General features: G+C 39.4%; 1 long non-coding RNA gene across 1 annotated transcript in view; it reads right to left on the reverse strand.

The window, feature by feature from the left end:
- LOC144332944 (uncharacterized) overlaps positions 1 to 16413 on the reverse strand; it is an 89060-nt gene extending 72647 nt beyond the window's left edge. The window contains exons 1-2 of the long non-coding RNA XR_013401203.1: positions 16125 to 16413; positions 5797 to 5911 (exon numbers count right to left, since the gene is read on the reverse strand). This is a non-coding gene — a long non-coding RNA (uncharacterized LOC144332944). The remainder of the gene's footprint in view (positions 1 to 5796; positions 5912 to 16124) is intronic.
- Between the last annotated feature and the right edge of the window lie 364 nt (positions 16414 to 16777).

Raw genomic sequence — 16777 nt, forward strand, 5'->3', positions numbered from 1 at the left:
TTTTATTTATTTATTTATTATACTTTAAGTTCTAGGGTACATGTGCACAACATGCAGGTTTGTTACATAGGTACACATGTGCCGTGTTGGTTTGCTGCACCCATTAACTCATCGTTTACATTAGGTATTTCTCCTAATGCTATCCCTCCCCCAGTCCCCTCCCTGCGAGAGGACTTGGTGTGTGATGTTTCCAGCCCTGTGTCCATGTGTGTTCATTGTTCAACTCCCACCTATGAGTGAGAACATGTGGTGTTTGGTTTTCTGTCCTTGTGATAGTTTCCTGAGAATGATGGCTTCCAGCTTCATCCATGTCCCTGCAAAGGACATGAACTCATCCTTTTTTATGGCTGCATAGTATTTCATGGTGTATATGTGCCACATTTTCTTAATCCAGTCTATCATTGATGGACATTTGGGTTAGTTCCAAGTCTTTGCTATTGTGAATAGTGCCACAATAAACATATGTGTGCATGTGTCTTTACAGTAGCATGATTTATAATCCTTCGGGTACATACCCAGTAATGGGATGGCTGAGTCAAATGGTATTTCTAGTTCTAGATCCTTGAGGAATCACCACACTGTCTTCCACAATGGTTGAACTAATTTACACTCCCACCAACAGTGTAAAGCATTCCTATTTCTCCACATCCTCTCCAGTGTCTATTGTTTCCTGACTTTCTAATGATTGCCATTCTAACTGGTATGAGATGGTATCTCCTTGTGGTTTTGATTTGCATTTCTCTGATGGCCAGTGATGATGAGCATTTTTTCATGTGTCTGTTGGCTGCATAAATGTCTTCTTTGGAGAAGTGTCTGTTCATATCCTTTGCCCAGCTTTGATGGTTTTTTTTTTCTTGTAAATTTGTTTAAGTTCTTTGTAGATTCTGGATATTAGCCCTTTGTCAGATAGGTAGATTGCAAAATTTTTCTCCCATTCTGTAGGTTGCCTGTTCACTCTGATGGTATTTTCTTTTGCTGTGCAGAAGCTCTTTAGTTTAATGAGATCCCATTTGTCTATTTTGGCTTTTGTTGCCATTGCTTTTGGTGTTTTAGTCACGAAGTCTTTGCCCATGCCTATATCCTGAATGGTATTGCCTAGGTTTTTTTCTAGGGTTTTTATGGTTTTAGGTCTTACATTTAAATCTTTAATCCATCTTGAATTAATTTTTCTATAAGGTGTAAGGAAGGATTCCAGTTTCAGCTTTCTATATATGGCTAGCCAGGTTTCCCAGCACCATTTATTAAATAGGGAATCCTTTCCTCATTTCTTGTATCAGGTTTGTCAAATATCAGATGGTTGTAGATGTGTGGTATTATTTCTGAGGGCTCTGTTCTGCTCCATTGGTTTATATCTGTGTTTTGGCACCAGTACCATGCTGTTTTGGTTACTGTAGCCTTGTAGTATAGTTTGAAGTCAGGTAGGGTGATGCCTCCAGCTTTGTTCTTTTTGCTTAGGATGGTCTTGGCAATGTGGGCTCTTTTTTGATTCCATATGAACTTTAAATATAGTTTTTTCCAATTCTGTGAAGAAAGTCATTGGTAGCTTGATGGCAATGGCATTGAATCTATAAATTACCTTGGGCAGTCTGACCATTTTCACGATATTGATTCTTCCTATCAATGAGCATGGAATGTTCTTTCATTTGTTTGTGTCCTCTTTTATGTCATTGAACAGTGGTTTGTAGTTCTTGAAGAGGTCCTTCACATCCCTTGTAAGTTGGATTCCTAGATATTCTATTCTCTTTGTAGCAATTGTGAATGGGAGTTCACTCATGATTTGGCTCTCTGTTTGTCTGTTACTGGTGTATAGGAATGCTTGTGATTTTTGCACATTGATTTTGTATCCTGAGACTTTGCTAAAGTTGTTTATCAGCTTATGGAGATTTTGGGCTGAGACAATGGGGTTTTCTAAATATAGAATCATGTCATCTGTAAACAGGGATAATTTGACTTCCTCTTTTCCTAATTGAATACTCTTTATTTCTTTCTGGCCAGAACTTCCAACACTGTGTTGAATAGGAGAGGTAAGAGAGGGCATGCTTGTCTTCTGCCAGTTTTCAAAGGGAATGCTTCCAATTTTTGCCCATTCAGTATGATATTGGCTGTGGGTTTGTCATAAATAGCTCTTATTATTTTGAGATATGTTCCATCAATACCTAGTTTATTGAGTGTTTTTAGCATGAAGGGCTGTTGAATTTTGTTGAAGGCCTTTCCTGTATCTATTGAGATAATCATGTGGTTTTTGTCATTGGTTCTCTTTATATGATAGATTACATTTATTGATTTGTGCAAGTTGAACCAGCCTTGCATCCCAGGAATGAAGCCCGCTTGATCATGGTGGATAAGCTTTTTGATGTGCTGCTGGATTCGGTTTGCCAGTATTTTACTGAGGATTTTCGCATTGATGTTCATCAGGGATATTGGTCTAAAATTCTCTTTTTTTGTTGTGTCTCTGCCAGGCTTTGGTATCAGGATGATGCTGGCCTCACAAAATGAGTTAGGGAGGATTCCCTAGAGGATTTGCCTAGAGGTGTTTATAGTATTCTCTGATGGTAGTTTGTATTTCTGTGGAATTGGTGGTGATATCCCCTTTATCGTTTCTTATTGTGTCTATTTGATTCTTCTCTCTTTTCTTCTTTATTAGTCTTGCTAGCGATCTATCTATTTTGTTGATCTCTTCAAAAAAGTAGCTCCTGGATTCATTGATTTTTTCAAGGGTATTTTTGTGTCTCTATCTCCTTCAGTTCTGCTCTGATCTTAGATTTCTTGCCTTCTGCTAGCTTTTGAATGTGTTTGCTCTTGCTTCTCTAGTTCTTTTAATTGTGAAGTTAGGGTGTTGATTTTAGATCTTTCCTGCTTTCTCTTGTGGGCATTTAGTGCTATAAATTTTCCTCTATACACTGCTTTAAACGTGTCCCAGAAATTCTGGTACGTTGTGTCTTTGTTCCATTGGTTTCAAAGAACATCTTTATTTCCGCCTTCATTTTGTTATTTACCCAGTACTCATTCAGGAGCAGATTTTTCAGCTTCTATGTCATTGTATGGTTTTGAGTGAGTTTCTTAATCCTGAGTTTCAATTTGATTGCACTGTGGTCTGAGAGACAGTTTTTTGTAATTTCTGTTCTTTGAAATACTGAGGAGTGTTTTACTTCCAATTTTGTGGTCAATTTTAGAATAAGTGTGATGTGTTGCTGAGAAGAATGTATGTTCTATTGATTTGGGGTGGAGAGTTCTATAGATGTCTATTAGGTCTGCTTGGTGCAGAGATGAGTTCAATTCCTGGATATCCCTGCCAACTTTCTGTCTCGTTGATCTGTCTAATGTTGACAGTGCGGTGTTAAAGTCTCCCATTATTATTGTGTGGGAGTCTAAGTCTCTTTGTAGGTCTCTAAGGAATTGCTTTATGAATCTGGGTGCTCCTGTATTGGGTGCATATATATTTAGGATCGTTAGCTCTTCTTGTTGAATCCCCGTACCATTAAGTAAGGCCTTCTTTGTCTCTTTTGATCTTTGTTGGCTTAAAGTCTGTTTTATCAGAGACTAGGATTGCAACCCCCGCTTTTTTTCGTTTTCCATTTGCTTGGTAGATCTTCCTCCATCCCTTTATTTTGAGCCTATGTATGTCTCTGCACATGGGATGGGTCTCCTGAATACAGCACACTGATGGGTCTTGACTCTATCCAATTTGCCAGTCTGTGTCTTTTAACTGGGGCAATTAGCCATTTACATTAAGGTTAATATTGTTATGTGTGAATTTGATCCTGCAAGTATGATACTTGCTGGTTATTTAGACTGTTATTTGATGCAGTTTCTTCATAGCATCGATGGTCTTTACAATTTGGCATGTTTTTGCAGTGGCTGGTACTGGTTGTTCCTTTCCATGTTTAGTGCTTCCTTCAGGAGCTCTTGTAAAGCAGGCCTGGTGGTGACAAAATCTCTCAGCATTTGCTTGTCTGTAAAGGATTTTATTTCTCCTTCACTTATGAAGCTTAGTTTGACTGAATATAAAATTCTGGGTTGAAAATTCTTTTCTTTAAGAATGTTGAATATTGGCCCCCACTCTCTTCTGGCTTGTAGGGTTTCTGCAGAGAGATCCGCTGTTAGTCTGATTGGTTTCCCTTTATGTGTAACCCGACCTTTCTCTCTGGCTGCCGTTAACATTTTTTCCTTCATTTCAACCTTGGTGAATCTGACAATTATGTGTCTTGGGGTTGCTCTTCTCGAGGAATATCTTTGTGGTGTTCTCTGTATTTTCTGAATTTGAATGTTGGCCTGTCTTGCTAGGTTGGGGAAATTCTCCTGGATAATATCCTGAAGAGTGTTTTCTAACTTGGTTCCATTCTCCCTGTCACTTTCAGGTACACCAATCAAATGCAGATTTGGTCTTTTCACATAGTCCCATATTTCTTGGAGGCTTTGTTCATTTCTTTTTACTGTTTTTTCTCTAATCTTGTGTTCTTGCTTTATTTTATTAATTTGATCTTTAATCACTGATATCCTTTTTTCTACTTGATCGAATTGGCTATTGAAGCTTGTGCACGCATCATGAAGTTCTCGTGCTGTGGTTTTCAGCTCCATCAGGTCATTTAAGGTCTTCTCTACACTGTTTATTCTACTTACCCATTCGTCTAACCTTTTTTCAAGGTTTTTAGCTTCCTTTCAACAGGTTAGAACATGCTCCTTTAGCTTGGAGAAGTTTGTTATTACCGACCTTCTGAAACCTACTTCTGTCAACTTGTCAAACTCATTCTCCATCCAGTTTTGTTCTGTTGCTGGAGAGTAACTGCAATCTTTGAGGGAGAAGAAGTGCTCTGGTTTTTGGAATTTTCAGCTTTTCTGCTCTGGTTTCTCCCCATCATTGTGGTTTTATCTACCTTTGGTCTTTGATGTTGGTGACCTACAAATGGGGTTTTGGTGTGGATGTCCTTTTTTGTTGTTGTTGATGTTGATGCTATTCCTTTCTGTTTGTTAGTTCTCCTTCTAACAGTCAGGTCCCTCAGCTGCAGGTCTATTGGAGTTTGCTGGAGGTCTATTCCAGACCCTGTTTGACTGGTTATCACCAGCAGAGGCTGCAGAACAGCAAATATTGCAGAACAGCAAACATTGCTGCCTGATCCTTCCTCTGGAAGCTTAGTCCGAGAAGGGCCTGTGTGAGGTGTCTGTCGGCCCCTACTGGGAAGTATCTCTTAGGCTACACAGGGGTCAGGGACCCACTTGAAGAGGCAGTCTGTCCATTCTCAGAGCTTGAATGCCATGCTGGGATAACCAGTGCTCTCTTCAGAGCTGTCAGACAGGGACATTTAAGTCTGCAGAAGTTGTCTGCTGCCCTTTGTTCTGCTATGCCCTGCCCACAGAGGTGGAGTCCAGAGAGGCAGTGGGCCTTGCTGAGCTGCGGTGGGCTCTGCCCAGTTTGAGCTTCCTGAAAGCTTTGTTTACTACTCAAGTCTCAGCAATAGGGGAGGCTTCTCCCCCTGCCAGGCTGCAACCTTGCATGTTGATCTCAGACTGCTGCGCTAGCAGTGAGCTAGGCTCTGCGGGTGTGGGACCCGCTGAGCCAGGCACAGGAGGGAAACCTCTGGTCTACCAGTTGCTAAGACTGTGGGACAAGAGCAGTATTTTGGCGGGAGTATACCATTCCTCCTGGTACAGTCTGTCATGGCTTCCCTTGGCTAGGAAAGGGAAATCCCCTGACCCCTTGTGCTTCCCTGGTGAGGTGTAATGCCCTGCCCTGCTTCAGCTTGCCCTCTGTGGGCTGCACCCACTGTCCAACGAGTCCCAATGAGATGAACCAGGTACTTCGGTTGGAAATGCAGAAATCATCCATCTTCTGTGTCAATTTTGCTAGGAGCTGCGGACCAGAGCTGTTCTTATTTGGCCATCTTGGAGGCCTCTGACAATTTCCATCTTTGAACTGGAAATTTAATCCATTTATACTTATTGTAATTACTGATATATCTGTTTTTGTTGTTTTGGTCATTATTTCACTTTGTTCCAAATTTTGTGTTTTTTAAAACATGCTTTTTACTTAAGAAAATAGACATCTATATCTTCCCCTAAACAAGGTAAGAATTCTACACACTCTTAGAATCATAAAACTCTCTTCCTGCTTTTCTCCATCTCAATTCTACCATGTCAATATTATCTAGAAATTTAAATATAAGTTATTTGGATAAAAGATATAGTGACAGATTCTTAATGCTCAGGTTTTTGTTTTTGTTTTTAATCTGGATAGCAATAGTCAAAATAATTTTGTATTTTGTTTAATGCTCAGCTCATTTAACTTTTGTATCTAACAAACATTTGAAAATATATACAGTAATTTAAAGAATATTTTGTAACACACTTAAATCTACTAACATATCAGCAACAGAGATTTAATTAGTTTTTGTTGTTGCTGTTATCCTGTTATTTTTTCCTTCTTGGTTTTACAGCTTCTGCAAACAAGCTTCTCTAACTCTACGTCTCCACCAAATGAGGTACTTCTGCATCTACTTCTGCTCAGAGAACTGCCTAGGTGGTCAACCAAGGTGAGAAGATTCCTACTATGTCACCAGAGTATCTCTGGTTTTTGTGTTTAGACAATGGATAATTTAATTTGTTGATGTTATGGAAGACACAGTGGATAAATGGGACAACATTTTAGAAGAGTTGGTCCAGAGCCTGAGCAGTTAAGCAGTGGCTCAACTGTCTATGCTTTAGAAAGGTTTATAAAGTTGAGAGGGAAAACGTTGCAGTAGATTACAAAGGATCTAACTGAAATGTAATATTTCCTTAAGTATAAATATAGTGTATTAGCTGTTGCTGCACAAAAAATAATCAAAAACATCTTAATTGCATACAAAAAAGTCTTTCCTTCCTTCCTTCCTTCCTTGCTTCCTTCCTTCCTTCCTTCTTTGATGGAGCAATCCCAACTCACTGCAACCTCTGCCTTGTGAGTTCAAGTGATTCTCCTGGCTCAGCCTACTGTGTAGCTGGTATTACACATGCCTCCACACCCATCCTTCTTTCTTATGCATCTATGTATAGGTCAGCTGGAATAGCTCTTCAGATCTCAGGTAGGCTTCCTCATGCATTGAAGAACTGTTTAACCTAGAGAGGGCTCAGCTGGTTGATTCTGTCTTTCACTGCAGTTTTGTAGGTTGGTTAGGCAGCTCTGTGTCAAGTATCTGTCATCCTCCTTAGACCAATGGGCCAGTCTGGACATGCTTTTCCTATGGTAAAGGAAAATACATTAAGAGCCATGAAAAAACATGAGGCCTCTTAAGGCTTAGGCTCAGAACTGGCACGTGATCACTTTTGCCTATATTTATTTGGCCAAATCAAGTCACATGGCTGAGTTCAAAGCCCGGGGTTGGAGGAATACATTCTACATTTGCAGGAGGAACTACCAAGTCACAAAGTAAAAAGTATGGATCCAAAGGCAAAACTATGGAGACAGTAAACAAATCAATGGTTGCCGGTGGAGTGAAGGTGGTGGAGGAAAGATGAACAAGCAGAGCACAAGGGATTTTTAGGGCAGTAAAAATATACTCTGTATGATGCTATAATGGTGGATATATGTTGTTATACATTAGTTCAAAACCAGAGAACATAAAACAGCAAGGGTGAATCCAAATGTAAACAACGAACTTGGGTGATTATGATGTGTCAATGTAGTTGCTTTGATTGTAACAAAAGTACCTCTCTGGTGGGGGATGTTGATAATGGGGGAAGCTATTCATATGTGGGGCATAGAGTATATGGAATATCTTCCTTTTGAGTTTTTGTGAACCCAAAACTGCTCTAAAAAAATAAAGTTTTCTGGCCCAGCATGGTGGCTCACACCTATAATCCCAGCATTTTGGGAGGCCAAGGAGGGTGAATTGCTTGAGCCCAGGAGTCCAAGACCAGTCTGGGAAACATGGCTAAACCCCATCTCTCCAAAAAAAAAAAAAAAAAAAAAATTAGCTGAGCATGGTGGCACACACCTGTGGTCCTAGCTACTCAGGATGTTGAGGTGGGAGGATTGCCTGAGCATGGGAGGCTGAGGCTGCAGTGAACTGTCATCACGCCACTGTACTCCAGCCTGGGCAATAGTGAGACCCTGTCTCAAAAAATATAAATACATAAAATAAGATAAAGTCTTTTCAAAATCCAAAAAGTGTGAATCAAGAAGCAGTGAAAAACGGGATACTAATTGAGTTTGCCACAACAACAAACCATAGAAGTTTAGGCAGTATCAATGGCTTTGCCACCAATAGAAATCAAAGATATTGTGATATCACATTATAGTTGTTTCAGATGTCTCAAAATACTATTTTTGCTAATCACAACATTGATATTGGGATTGTTATTAATCCCAATGTGGTTAGATTTCCAAGAGTCAAGGTCTACCTGTCTGCAGATACTCAGTGATATAGTTGGTCAACAGTTGGGCAGCTCTCTGCCTAGTGGTTATTTCAGCACCAAACACTGAGGTCAGCCTAGACATCTATGTTGCTCTCTAGTATTCTTTTTTTGGTATGTGAAGATTTGTTTATTGCTATATGGAAAGAGGTAAGATAAGGACCATCCCAAAGTTTAAAGTTCCTATTCAAATGAAGACCAACATTTACAGTCTTCATTTACACTGCTGTCTTTAAAAATAAAAATTAACTTTAACTTGCCTATGCCTTTGTAATCTTTTATTTTACACATTTAAAAACATTATTCTGACAAGGCATTTCATAAGCTTCATGCTAGCGCCAAAGGGTCCCATGACACAAAGGGTTGAAAAAGCCTCTACTCTATATGCTTATTATCATCTAGCCCTTCTTAGAGACTCATTCTTTATATAAACCAGCCTGCTACAGCTGTATTATGGGCTATTGAGCCAGAGTATTCAGTGGGCAGGAACATGGCCTGACTCCTTACTGGACACACAGTGTGAGACTAATTCCTAAGGGAAAATAACCTGATAAAAGAGTGAATAGTAGAGGCTGTGTGGTCTTCTGCCCCACCCTCACAGACAGATTCTCTTGCAGAGATAATCTTATAAGTTTCGGGCTTTTAAATTTTTTTCTTTTTTTTTTTGTTTAAATATTTTCATTTAACCAACTGGTGTCAGAAATGGGATCTGAGGTAGAACCTTAGTGACTTCCAGGAGGACTAAGTGACCAAATGAAGGTACCAACCAGGCCCAACTGTGCCCATTGATCTCTTGTAGCAACTGAGGTTGTGATTGAATTCTCTTTCAGATTTCAAGTTCCACAAATTTGTATTTTGAACTTTCTGAGTTTATTTGGACATTTTAAAATTTGGACTGGGCTTGGAAGTCATGACCGAAATAGGACTGGGTTCTGTAGGGAGACCTCAGGTGTCTGACTGGGTCAGATAGAAACTGAACTGGGTTCAGTAGGTAGGTGAGGTTACCAGGAGACAGAGAATCATAGGTTCCTCTGGATCTAAGGAGTCTAGAACTCCTGCATTTGGAACTCCAGCCAATTTAAGGTTTAAGCACTCTGGACCCAGGACTGTACTTTTCCAAAAAAAAAAAAAAAAAAAAAAAAAGGATAAACCTTACCAAAGGTAACCTAGAATTACAGTGACCACAGTGGGAAAGTTTTAACCTGATGCGGGAAGTCAGGGACCCCTAACAGAGGGACCAGCTGGAGCCGTGGCAGAGGAACATAAATTGTGAAGATTTCATGGACATTTATCACTTCCCTAATAATACTCTTATAATTTCTTATGCCTGTCTTTACTTTAACCTCTTAATCCCATCATTTTCGTAAGCTGAGAATGTATGTCATCTCAGGACCACTATTGTACAAATTGATTGTAAAACATGTGTGTTTGAACAATATGAAATCAGTGCACCTTGAAAAAGAACAGAGTAACAGCAATTTTCAGGGATAATGGGAAGATAACCATAAGGTCTGACTGCCTGCGGGGTTGGGCAGAATAGAGCCATATTTTTCTTCTTGCAGAGAGCCTATAAATGGACGTGCAAGTAAAAGAGATATTGCTGAGTTCTTTTCCCAGCAAGGAATACCCTGGGGAAGGAATGCATTCCTGAGGGGAGGTCTATAAATGGCTGCTCTGGGAGTGTCTGTCTTATGCGGTTGAGATAAGGACTGAAATACGTTCTGGTCTCCTGCAGTACCCTCAGGCTTACTAGGATTGGGAAATTCCAGCCTGGTAAATTTTGGTCAGACCAGTTCTCTGCTCTAGAACCCTGTTTTCTGTTAAGATGTTTATCAAGACAATATATGCACAGCGGGACATAGACACTCATCAGTAATTCTAATTTTGCCTTTGCCTTGTGATCTTTATTCCCTTTTGAAGCATGTGATCTTTGTGACCTACTCCCTGTTTGTACAACCCCTCCCCTTTTAAAATCCCTAATAAAAACTTGCTGGTTTTGCAGCTCAGGGGGAATCATGGACCTACCAACATGTGATGTCACCCCCGGCGACCCAGCTGTAAAATTCCTCTCTTTGTACTCTTTCTCTTTATTTCTCAGACCGGTCAACACTTAGGGAAAACAGAAAGAACCTACGTGGAAATACTGGGGGTGGGTTCCCCCAATATAAACCTAGACAAAATTGTTCACTTGTGAGCTGCATTAGAAAAGAGGATCCAAAATGTTTCAGAAACAAAGGAATCCTTTTTTTTTTAAACTGGTACTCAGAGCTTTCCAAAAGATTGAATGAATACAAAATTGTCACTCTAAAAGACTCTTTACAAAAGGTGAACAGGCACATGTCTTTATAGTAGCTACAACAGTTGTAGGGACCAAGAAGATCTTCTTGTATATATTTTAAACCAAAACCAAAGAATCCCAAATGAAAGAACCCTGTGCCCTAAGACATTTGCCTTTATTATAAACAGCCAGGCTGTTGGAAAAAAAAGTATCAATTTTTACACCAGGCATCTGACGGACCCATTCCTTTTGGCTTGGACTGATTCCCGACTAGAGGAATCCTCCAAAGGCTTCACTCCTGAGACAATCATCAACTAATCTCTCAGAAATTAAAAAAAAAAAGAATTTCTTTGGTAGGGATTTAAAATCAAGTCTTTTTTTTTTTTTTTTTTTTTTTTTTTTTTTTTTTTTTTTGAGACGGAGTCTTGCTCTGTAGCCCGGGCTGGAGTGCAGTGGCCGGATCTCAGCTCACTGCAAGCTCCACCTCCCGGGTTTACGCCATTCTCCTGCCTCAGCCTCAAGTCTTAAAGATCCTCATGTCTAATTGACTATTTCCAGAAAAATACTTGTAAGAATTATTGGTCTCTATTTTTTTCTATTTGATCTGATGGAAACCTCTCTCTCTGCTGGGAACTTCTCAGATGATTAAAACCCCTCTTCTCAAACCCCTGCAGACTGTATGATCTGCCAACTATGTCCACCTTTTTCTTATTGTCATGATCTTTGGTATGCCCCAAAACTCTTGGAAAAACAACAACAACAACAAGACAACTGATTGGTTTGTCATTCAATCTTGAAAACAAACAAACAAACAACAAACAAGAAAAGAACAAACCAGTCTCTAACAATAAGGCAAGATTAGAAATATCCATGTTGAGTCCAGGTGTACAAAATGCTTGTCTTAGCCTTCCATGGGCTCCACCCACTCAATATTCCAGTGAAAAGACACAAACTTTGTTTTTGGGAAAGAATGGATAGGCCCTTGGAAGAATAGATGGTGGTTTGTGACAAAGTCAGTCTGTGGTGGACTTCTGGCCTCCTCTCCTGTGATTTTGGGATTTTCTACATGGACCCTTTGGATGCTTCCATCTGGAAACTTCTCCTTGCAGAGAGAGAGATATTAAACTAATTGGGCTTATTTTATGTATTAAATTATATGGGAAGCATTGTCAAATAAGTAATGCTAAACCTCCATTGAGTTATATTTGTATGATTATTTTATTAATATGTGCTTCAGAAATTCTATGAAATTCATAGAAATCTAATCATCCTGATATAACACTATCAGTCTTAATTCTAGTTATTATCTTAAAATGTTGTATGCAGCAATAACCAAATTTCCTTATCAATTACATAATCATTGTAATTATCTCTCATTAGATCTTTAAAAATTGCCACTTAAATTATATGGTTTTGTCATTCACAGAGGGATAATTGTTTACTCTGGTATCTTCCTAAGAAACTGTACACCTAAATTGTTTTGTCTTCAAGGAGATTCAAAGAAAGGACTCTAACAAGTTTCTGATAACTTTAAGATCATACCATTAAACTAGGTAAGAATTTCCAGAACTCTAATGAAGAATCTGGTTCATAAAACTGCTAATCCAACATCAAGCAGAACAATAATTAATTAAATGCCAAGGAAATTCTTTGGCAGATTTTCATGCTAAATCAGCCAGTACTGAAATTGTTAAGATAGGCAATTTAAATGAACACCATAAGATTGATCCAAGTCAAATTATATCTATGATAATATTTACTTATTTGAGATGGAGTCTTGCTCTGTTTCCCAAGGCTAGAGTACAGTGGTGCCGATCTTCGCTCACTGCAACCTCTGCCTCGTGGGTTCAAGTGATCCTCCTGCCTCAGTCTCCTGAGTAGCTGGGATTATAGGCATATGCCACCACACCTGGCTAATTTTGTAGTTTTAGTAGAGATGGGGTTTCACCATGTTGGCCAGGCTGGTCTTGAACTCCTGGCCTCAAGTGATCTGCCTGCCTCGGCCTCCCAAAGTGCTGGGATTATAGCCCTGAGCCACCACGTCCAGCCTGATAATCTATTTAATAAACAGTGCTGTGTACCTGAATCGGTATTTAAGAGGATGTAAATCCGATATTAAGCGTAATCTATTGGAGAGCTTGGATGGCCATCTGGTCCTTTCTGAGTCCTTAAAGCTTTCATTATTAGAAATGCTTGTCACTATTAGAAATGCTCTATAACTCATCATGGAGTAGAAAAAATGATCCAAATTATGGAAAATTATTGGTGTGGTGACTGTTCAAAAATTGCTAACATGGTTTATAACCAATGTTTGGTCTGTCAAATCCAATCCCAAGAAGACAATCAAAAATTCAGGTGGTAAATTTCTGCTACCTGATGGGCCATCTGAACATTTATAAAGGGATTTTATCCAGTTGTCACCTTCCATGGGATATGAATATGTTCTTGTAATGGTCTATGTTCTCTGGTCGCATAGAAGCTTTCCATACAGGAAGACCAATATTATAACAATAGCTAAAATATTATCAGAACTGTGTTTCCTTTATATTGCTGGAGAGGTACCCATTTTGCTAGAAAAGTTATAAAGCAAATAAGGTGTAGTGAACACAATGGCATTATCAATGTCCCTATTACCCTTGGTCTTCTGGAAAGGTTGAAAGGAAAAATAGCATCTTAAAGCTGAAATTGGGAACATTAACTAACTAGATTGGATTGCCTTAGCTAAAGGTATTACTATTGGCCTTGATGGCAATCAGATCCACCCTCAGTGGAAAACATACATTGATCCCTTATGAAATAGTCAATGGAAGGTCTATGCCCCTGATAATAGGACCTCTCAGTCTCCTAAACTCTGATATGACTAAATTCTTCAAGGTTTTAATTTTTAAAGCAAAGTATATTTTTGGCAGATAAAGGAAGATTTTCATGATTCACTGACTGAGGATAATCAAATCCTTCACAATCTAGAACCTAGACATTGGGTCTTTGGAAAGGACATCAGAGAAAGACTGCCATTAAGCTCCATTGGAAGAGACCATATCAAGTTCTTTTCTGCAGCAAACCATCAGGGTCTCAAGTCTTGGATCTACGTCTCTCAACTCAAAAGTGCTCCTCCAGACTCCTGGAACTGTATACCTATTGGAGACTCTAAGGTAAAGCTGACCAGGGAAGATTTCCCCCAGAAGCAAATGGCATCCTAGACATCGACAGCTTTCCTAAGATTGTGGATCAAGACTTCTCTGCCATCATGAAAGCCTTGTCTTTTCCCTTTCTTCCCAATTTCCTGCTGTCCCAGTCCCTTCCTTTTACTTATAGGAAAATCCATGGGACCATAATCTGTGGATGACTTTAGCTAAGTCTTACGCTCTAGTACAGAAACAGAGCAATTGTTGGGTTTATGAAGATAAGCTAGTTTCCACGAGGAAAGATTCCAGTGGCATTCCTGGGGGCTCACTCTTGGTACTAGTGGGATACTGGTAGTATGGAATTTGAAAGTAATCCATAAATTGAGAAAAATCTTGGGTTTGACCAACCAGTCCCACCAGGGGTTCGGGTGAGTAAAAGTCATCTTCTGAAAACACTTAATAAAACATCATGCAGTTTTAGATCCTGTTTATTTAAACACTGCAACCAAATACATAAAGGAAATTTCTCAGAGCAAAGAAACATATGACATGTTTATAGGAGCAGCAAACCACTGGTTTGCAGGCAAGCTTGGCTTTTCCAAAGTGTTCTAAACTTTATGCTCTTCTAATGGGTCTCCAGATTACTATGTTAACAAGATAATGACAACATTGGATACCTCTTTAAATCAGCTAACTGCAGTTCTTAATCATTATCACATCCTGAACAAAGACTATGACCAATTGTACTCAAATCCTTTTGAGCTGCCTATGCCTGAACTTTGATTTGGATCAAACTGATTTGGTTCAGAGGCTCCTGTTAGGGAGTACACCTCAGGCTTTTGGTATTTTTGGTATTGTCCTCATAATAGGTCCCCTGGTGTACCGTATCCTTTCAAGTCTTAAATATACGTATGCAGCCATCCACTGAGTGTTGAATTGTCTCACTTTGACTAGATCATCAAGAACATAAAGAATTATTCAACTGATGTGATGTCATGACTTGTGAATTTCATGCTGAGACCAAATAAGTTTATTTATGATGGTGACAGAGAGTTTTCATCAATGCCCTAGATTTTGAGAGGTGGCATCATTAAACTAAATTTGGGGGGATTGTTAAACTAAATTTGACCTGAGAATGCCTCCATACCTGAGTCCTTACTAATGAAATGCAATGTAACTTAGTACTTACACTAACTGAAAACCTAACTTAGGCATATGCTTTTGTCACAAATCAGTCACAGCCAATCACAGCAGCTGAGCTTCAGTCAATCACAGGCAGCCAACTCATCAGACCATGTTTACATAAGACAAATGCTGAATAAGGCAAACACCAGGTGTAATCAATGGAGGTCTGTACCTCACTTCCGTTTTCTCTTCATAAATGCTATCTGACCACGTTGCAGGCCGAAGTTTCTCTGAACCTGTTCTAGTTTTGATGTCTGCCCAACTTGTGAATTGTTCTTTGTTCAATTAGACTCTGTTAAATTTAATTTGTCTGAAGTTTTCCTTTTAACAACTGAAGCATGCAGCAGGTCTGACATCATTAGGCAATTGAAATTCTCTTTCCTGCAGAGCTAAGACTCTGCCTCCTGCCTGATTCTCAAAGCAGAGCTCCAGGGAGCAGCAACACTAATTGTATAGGGCTGGCATACTAGAGAAAACCGATTTGCTACCCCAGTGTAGGGCTTTTTCTAACTTCCCTCCAAAAGGAAATATACTAGAGCCCTGCTCACTCCCTGAGGTACTGTCTTCACTAAGGTATGCTGCTTGTTCATGGATTAACGTGTTTTCCCTCCAGATATATGTTTCTACTTAAAATGCAGAAAGTGTTTTAATGTGGAGGAATGACCCTAATGATAGAAGTTTTAATAAGTCAAATGAGCAGAAAGGCAAGACAATATAACAAAAAGAGCAACAGTTTTGGCATAGCAGGCACTCAATAAATGTAAGTTCCACTTCTTTCCTTATGCTGAGTATCTCCTGATTACCTAGCACTATGGTAAATACCCAAGAAACTCTAAGATATAAACCTTTTGTTTGAGAAGGCTTTATTTGTACTGATGAGATGATATGGGAAAATACTTTCTTTTTCTCTAAATACTATTATCTTGTAGGCAGCAGACTGGCCAATACAAATAATTTAAACTTTAGAGAGAAAAGAAAAAGCCAGTCATCTGCTGTGTAGTCTACGCAGTCTCAAAACAGCAGCTGAGTTTTTTGACGGAACTCTTCTGGGTATTGGAAGGCAGACTAAATACTTTACTTGCTGCCCAGCAACACGAAGATGGAAAACACATCTTCTGATTAATTAAAAGCAAAAGGTTGGAACTACTTACCTTTCCATTCTTTAATTAACAAAGCCCACAGGCCACATGAGGAAGTAATAACACTCATTATGTTGTGATGAAGGACTGTGATGATGAGTTAAGTCAGATGGGACTCCAGGCACGATTCCCTTCAAGGCTTCCCCAAGACGTGCCCTGAATGTAGACAGATCCTTACTTGTTGAAGTACTGTGTCTCACCAGTGCTGGCATATGCTTCTTCAGAGAGTGCATTCCCTTTTGCAAGGGAAAGAAAAGTCCTTAAAACAAAAGGTTATATTTTAATTAAGCCAAGGCATCCTTTCTGCAATTTCCTTTATTGAAATAATACCTCCTTTGATTTGTATCTGTTGGTGTTAGTCTTTGGAACAAAAATCATTGATCCCTTCCAGGCAGAACTGTCCCATCTGAATGATCAAAAGCCTTGCTAGCTGACATACAAACCAACAAATTGTTTTCTTTTTGTCCTTTAAATCTCCCAGGAAGCACCTTTTAAAGATAGTCTTCATTCCCGAGGCTTTGCTCACCATCCTTCATGCCAGTGGGTGGTCTCAAGGAATTTGAGCAAATGGCAAACACTCATTCTACCTGCAGGTGGAAGACTGACCCCCCACCTCTCAAATTCCTCCAGACTCCTTGGAGGGTTTTTTCTTTCTGTGTCACCAA

The sequence above is a fragment of the Macaca mulatta genome, chromosome 11 (assembly GCF_049350105.2).
Source record: "Macaca mulatta isolate MMU2019108-1 chromosome 11, T2T-MMU8v2.0, whole genome shotgun sequence".
Taxonomy (NCBI): domain Eukaryota; kingdom Metazoa; phylum Chordata; class Mammalia; order Primates; family Cercopithecidae; genus Macaca; species Macaca mulatta.